General features: G+C 55.5%; 1 long non-coding RNA gene across 1 annotated transcript in view; it reads right to left on the bottom strand.

Annotated features, from left to right (window-relative positions):
* LOC109287563 overlaps nt 1–6,829 on the bottom strand; it is a 12,742-nt gene extending 5,913 nt beyond the window's left edge. Inside the window, exon 1 of the long non-coding RNA XR_002094906.1 lies at nt 6,768–6,829. This is a non-coding gene — a long non-coding RNA (uncharacterized LOC109287563). The remainder of the gene's footprint in view (nt 1–6,767) is intronic.

Consider the following 6,829-nt stretch of genomic DNA (forward strand, 5'->3'; position numbering starts at 1 on the left):
CCAAGCCTGCCAGCTTTCACGGTGATAGGTGCAGGGGTTTGGAGGAAACTGCACCTTAGGCTGCTGACAGACACAACTCGTGACACAGACGAGCGAGGAGGTGGCGTTCGCTCCGTCTGCACCTGGCACTTGGGGACCGCGGCAGCAGGAGTTTCACCTTGAGGAGCACCAGCTGCTCCCCCAAACCAGCACCCAAGCAGGTGTGGTGCATGTCACAACACCCGCAGGCATGCTGAACACCCTCTCGCTCGGCACGCCGGTCAGTGGACAGGACTGGTATTCCTGGGCAACTGTGGCCAGATCCGGCTGCATTGGGCTGCGGGTTGCCGGCCAGGGGCTCCACAGGCTCGGCAAGATGGGCAGACACCGCGGTGTGAGGGCTGTCTGCCTGATCCTGGGGTCTGGTGGGTCTGGACCCCCTCATGTATGCCATGGCCTTAGCTCATATTGGCAGCGCCTGTGGTGGAGGGGAAGACTGGCTCGTGGATGGGGGCTGCGTTCAGGCAGTGGATCCCGCTGTCCCACTTCCCCCCGCCTCCACCGCTCCGCCTCCGTCACTTCCTTCATCAGTACCTCCCGCCAGCGACTCAGTGTCTCGCTGCCACATCTGGTGCCCTTCACCCTTGGGTCACAGATGGCGGCCAGCACATGCACTGTGTTGGACCCCAAGGGTTCAAGCCTTTTCCTAAGGCCTCCTTCAGCCAACTCACCAGTGCCTGCACATCTGCCCCAGCCAGGAACATCAGCCCCCGGGAAGCTCTCCATTTGGCTGCGGAGCTTCTTCACTATGGGGACCACCTGGCTGAGGAAGGCATCAGCAGCACTGAGGGTCCCAGGCGCCTTGAGAAATGGCTTGAGGACCAGCAAGATCTGGGAGATGGCATCCCACTCAGCTGTGGTCAGGGGGCCGCTGATCCCAATCTCCCCAAGCAAGGCCAGCTCATGGATGGCCTTCTGTTGCTCCACCGGCCTCTCGAGCATCAGGTATGTGGAGTCCCACTGAGTCTCCACATCCTGGGTGATTCTGTGCTGTGGGACACTTAGCTCTGCTCGTTTGTCCCGCAGCATCTTGCCCCCCTTGATGCTCCGATGGAAGTAGCCCGCCACCTTCCTGCATCTGGAAACGAGTCTGCTGGTGTTGCTGGCGCCATCACCGGCAGCCCTGTCCCCCTCCAAGGCATCCCTCACAATCAGATGTAAATTGTGTGCCACACAGCGAATACCAGCTAAGTTGGCATCATGGACTGCCTTGACCGTATTGGCCCCATTGTCGGTGACCATGAAGCCGCGGGTGAGCTCAGCCTGCCCAATGCCGAGCCACCCCTGCACCATGTGGTTCATGGCCCCCCTTATCTCTGCTGCTGTGTGGGACTCATCCATCACCTTGGCGTGAAGGAGAGCCCACCGATGGCCTGACTGGCCACACCAGTGCCCTGTGAGGGAGAGGTACGCATGATCTCCACCCCGACTGCCAACAGCAGATGTCCGAGGTGAAGCGTACGGTCACCCGCAGACCTGCCTCGTGCAGCTCCTCTCTCAAGCGCTCCCTGCACATTTCATGTTGGGGGGGGCACCACCGTCCTGCTGAAGGAGGTGCGTGCGGGCACCTGGTAGGATGGAGCTAGCAGTGCCAGGAGCCGCCTGAACCCTGGCTGCTCAACAAAGGTGAAGGGCCGGCCATCCAGAGCAAGCATCTCCCCGATGGTCTGGGTGACTTTGCTCGCATTTGCGATTGGTCCCTTTTGCCCCCCATGTTGCAGGGTGCCCTGCCTCTGTGGTGGGGGGACGGGGGCTGTGGAGCGAGCGGGGGCCATTCCTGTGCCAAAGGGGTGGTATCTGCAGAGATGATTCAGCATCCCCAAGGTGGTCATGCGCTTTTGTTCCCTTGCCCCAGCTGATTTTGGCTGGGCAGTGCGCACAGATAGCAAACGCAGGATGTTCTGCCAACTCATAATGATCCCAGACCATGCTAGTACTAGGTCTTTCCCTCTGGCATGTGGGTGCATCTGTGGATGCTGCTGAACTCTCCCCCTCTTCAGCAGTCAGAGGCACAGCAAGAGAAAGGGCGGACTCAGCTGAGCCGCTTACCTTCACCTGTACGGAGGCACCTCCTGAAGTGCCTTCTGGGAAAGACCTCATGGCTTGAAAGGAAAAAACCCAAGGGGTGTCGAGCACAAACTCGACTGATTCCCCCTCTTTCCCCAGAGCTTCCCTTGCCAGGGCACTGAGATCCAGATCCAGCGCCAGGTCTTCTTCTGGCGCAGGAAGGCTCAGCATTGGCAGTGACACAGGGGTGAAGCGCGCTGCTGTGCTGGTTGCAGTTATGGTGGGAGAGGTTGTGGCTGCTGTGTCTGGACACAAGAGAGTCTCCGGCACAGGCAGCGGCTCTGGTGGCACTGCTGCTCCCCTCTCTTTATTGCTGGTAACAGCCTCATCCCTTGTGGCGGGAGGAAAGAGGCTGCGTCTGAGTTTGGTGGGGGGAGAAACTGCAGCTCTCCCACTTGCAACCTCTCTTGCTCCCCTTTGTGCAGGCTGGCCACTGTGGCCACCTGCCTTTCTACCCCGCTTCATAATGTGTGCCTTGGTAGGTAAACTGGGACCTCTAAGTGTGCTGTGAGCCACGGGTTAGATTTCTGGATGTTATGTCAATGTGTTTGTGTGTGTAGATAATATATTGAGAAGCGCTGGTGTGGTGGAAAGAATGAATGATGTATAAGAAATATATAGAATAGATCCTAGGCTACTACTAGCCCTATCCAATATAAGCGTAAACTAATATGAAAAGTAGTTATAAAATAAAAGCACCAAGTTCTCAGAAATCCCTGTTGCTAGCGTTGCAAGCAGGGAATCTGTTGAAGATCAGGGCTTCCAGCCGGCATGGTCTGACGCAGCGGTGCTGGAGAGCACCAGCAGCTCAGACACGGACCCCAAGGCAGAAAGCAGGGAGTGGAAGAACTGCTGCCTTTTCTGCATTTTCTCTAGCCCTCCCCCAGAGCACTGGGATTGGAAGGGACCTCAGAGAATGCTGACAGGTCACTGGCCAGCCACACGTCAGTCATGAAAGCACTCCTTCCCCCTCTCCCCACTCACTTTCCTTCCCCCCCACCCCTGCACAGGGAATCCAGTGTAGGCAAGTCGAATATTCGACCCGCGCTGTTAATATTCGACTTCCAGTATTCGATTTGACAGCTATTCGACCAGCTGCTATTCGACTCGACTTTCACTTTTCAAGGTCAAATATCTGTCGATTCGAGTATTAAGTTGAAGCTTTGCACAGCCCTAGTGTGACGGGACCTCAGGAGGTTGCATATAGTCCATCCCCTGCTCAAACCAAACTAGATCATCCCAGCCAAGGCTTTGTCTAGCTGGGTCTTAACCTCCACGGATGGAGAGTCCACCACCTCTCTGGGTAACCTGTTCCAGTGTTTTACTACCCTCCTAGTGAGAAAGCTTTTCCTAATATCTAACTTAAACTTCCCTTGCTGGAACTTGAGAGGATTGCTCCATGTTTTGTCATCAAATGAGTCTGCATGTGACTATAGTGGGTGGGGAAGTTAGGAGCAGAGCAAAAGGCCATTTAAATGAGCGATAATGAAACATCTCCTGTGATTACACATCCAAACCCAGAGGAAACAAAAGAGCCTTCGGAAGCTCCTGAATGTCCTTCTTCCCCATCCTAGAATACGAACACAATGATTCAGCCTAGCCAGTGGTTACTGGTTTCCCCTGGGACTTTCTTCTCTAAGTGCTGAAGAAAGATAGTGTCAGTCTAAGTCTGTGAATATAAAATTAGCTTTAGCTTGTGTTCTTCTGCTGGGCAGGTCTTGCTTTTAGCAGGAAAAAAATGACTGAGAAACACGACATAGAATCCCAAACCAATGCATGGCTCTGTATGGAGACAGAGGTATATTCACAGAAAAGAGGGCTGGAAAAGACCTTGAGGAATCATCTACTGTCTCCCTGCCCTGAGACAGGACCAGCTCTACCTAAACATCTGTCAGGACCGGTTTGATGGAGAACTGAAGTGATTTGGCAGCTCTTGGTGGGTCACAGTGCATTTGAATGACAAGGGAAAGTTGTAAGCTTAGGGTCTCCCCAAGATTCACGTTCGTCATTGGTGTCATGTTGGAGACACCCGTGAGAGGTGGCCTCCCAGCGCCTGGCATCTGGGACGGGGTCAGGGCACATGGGTGCTCTGGCCAAGTTTCTCTGTGAGTCAGCGGTGTTGCTCAACTCCCTCAGCCTGCCCAAGCCTCAGTTTCCTTGTCTGTTCACCCAGCACACCCTTGATCTGGGGTCACAGACACTTTCGTGAGCTGTGGGTGCACAAGGCAAGGGTGTCTTGTGGGACTACAGATGGTTTCCAAGTCCCAGATGAAATCTTTAGGGCTGGGCACAAGGACATCTCTGTCTGAAGATGCATGCCAGCTCTGTCGCACCAGGATTAAAACCTGTGTGCGGATATGGGCGGGGGTGTGACTCCAGCAGTGGTTCTCAACTGTTTGAGACTCCTGGCCCCTCTTGGAAAACACCAACACCTAGCTTGCACTTGGGTTTTGCCTATGGACAAATCCTAGAGCAGTTCTTCTCTTGCAAAGAACTTAGAGAGACCGACAGGGCAGAGGGGATTAGACACTGGATTCCCACCTGAAATCTCTGGGTACATCTTGCGACTCAGGTGTAGCAGGTGGCCCACCTGACAGTGCTTGTACCATGGGGCACCCCAGAAAGGATCCCAGGGCACATGGCTGGGAATCACTGGGCTGCAGGCATCGCTTTGCAGATCCCTTTCCCCTTACAGCAGCAATTGGTGCTCAGCGGGCAAAACCTGTCTTGCTTTACAAAGGCTTCCACCCAGGTGCACTCACAGCCCTGGTGCAGCCTCTTCTACGCCCATCCACATGCATGTCTCTTCTGCTTCTGCCCAGGTACTTCCCCTGCCCCTCCAGTGAGCCCTCGTAGCCAGCACCCCTTCCCTGCCACCTGGGCAAGCCCCGATTCTCACTTTGCACTGCACCTGCGACCTCCTCCTGGGGACAGCCCAGCCCCTGGCCACTTCAGTCACAATGGTGGTGGCCTCTGCGGACCCCGTAGCCCTCATCCCCGAGCTTTAAGGAGCTGCCATCAACTGAGTCGGACCATATAAAACCACCCTCTCTCCCGGCCCCAATGTTTCACCCATCGAGCGAGCCTTTGCTCTGCCATGTAGCTCTGAACAGACAGCATGATCAGAAGCAGCTATGTCAGAGCCCTGCAGACTGTTTTTAACTCAGTCCAATGAAGTTAAGTTTATTTTTACTTTGATTTAAACTGAATAACGTTGCCCTAAAAACCCCTAGCTTAGGGGTAAAGCTTCTAGTTTCTTTAAGGGGAGAAAAATGTGTGCCGTGTTATAGGTGAGGATGAGCCTCCCCCTCTGCACCCCCTTCTCACCGTACAGGAAGCACCGAGTCCTGAGAAGTGGGGCTGGAAGGGGTACACAGAGGTTAATCTAGCCCAACCCCTACCTCCTCCAAACCGTCCTGTACAATCCATCACCTACACTCAACACAACCCGACCATCAGCCCTGATGAGACACCTGCCCCAGGGAAGAGAAGGTGACCACAGCAGCCAGTGCCCTGCTTCTAGGAAATGCTGTCACTATACGCTCAAGAGAGCTCAGGCACAGGCCATGCCCCTCCTACAGAAGGAAGCTGTACCAGTCTGACCCTGGGGTAAAAATCCCTTCCTGACCCCAAATGTGGCATTGGTCTGACCCTGAGCAAGGAGGGGCAAGACCCTCTAGCCCAAAACTTTTAAGTCTCTGCAGAAGCACTGGCACAGCCCAGCCACCATCCCCAGCACCCAGTGCTGCTGTGGGAGGCTTCAAAACCCCCTGACACCTCTGGGGTCCTTTCCAGCCCCACTGCTCTAGGATTTGAGGTCCCCTCTCGTCCATCCCACGGAGCAATGAAACTGGCTGGAGAGCCGGGGAACAGGACTGCGGAGGAGAGGCCGAGCAGGGGTTGAGGGATGAACAGCAGCCTTCAGCAAAGAGGATGGAGCTGGGTGGGTGGCAGAGAACAGGCAGCAGAGGAGGGCGAAGCACCTCCGGAGGCAGCAGTGAAGTCACAGACTCACAAACCACGAGGGCTGGAAGGGACCCCAGGAGGTCACATCTAGTCCCATGTTTCTCCAACCTTTTTTGCACCAGGACCCATTTGCAAACATCAACAAGCCGGCCCAACCCAGTGCCCCTCACTCCCACCCTGCTGCCCTCAGGCCCCAGCCCCCTGTATGGGCAAGGGGGGGCCCGGGCATGCTGGACCTCTGCAGCCTGCAAGGGAAAAACCCTGGTTTCCCACATTTTTCTCCTTGAAAGCAAAACCCATTTTTTAAGTTTATTCCCCGCCCTTCCATACGTTCTTGTGACCTGCAGGTTGAAAAACACGGATCTCATCCATCCGCTGCTCCAAGCGCCACCAGCCCCAGAGGTATCGCCTCTCCCACCCCCCCAGGGACGGGGGCTCCTCCACCTCTCCCCCATCAGCCACAGCCTTAGGGAAGGGCAAACCAGGCAACCTCCCAGGGGCCCAGATTTGTTGGGGGGTGAAGTTTTTGCAAGGAAGTGGCTCTATTTGCGTTTAAACACTCAACCACTTATCTAATTCCCCCCACAACTATCTTAAAAAAAATCCACTTGTGGCGGGTTCATATTGTTTACCTCTAAGGGGCCCCAAACGACTGTTGCCCCGGGCCCCCCCGGACCCCCCCGCGCGGCGCTCACCGTGAAGGGCAGCGAGCAGACGACGAAGGTGACGGTGACGACGGCGAGCAGCACGAGGTGGT

Source organism: Gavialis gangeticus, unplaced genomic scaffold (assembly GCF_001723915.1).
Source record: "Gavialis gangeticus isolate Ggan-Ray unplaced genomic scaffold, GavGan_comp1, whole genome shotgun sequence".
Classification (NCBI taxonomy): Eukaryota; Metazoa; Chordata; order Crocodylia; family Gavialidae; genus Gavialis; species Gavialis gangeticus.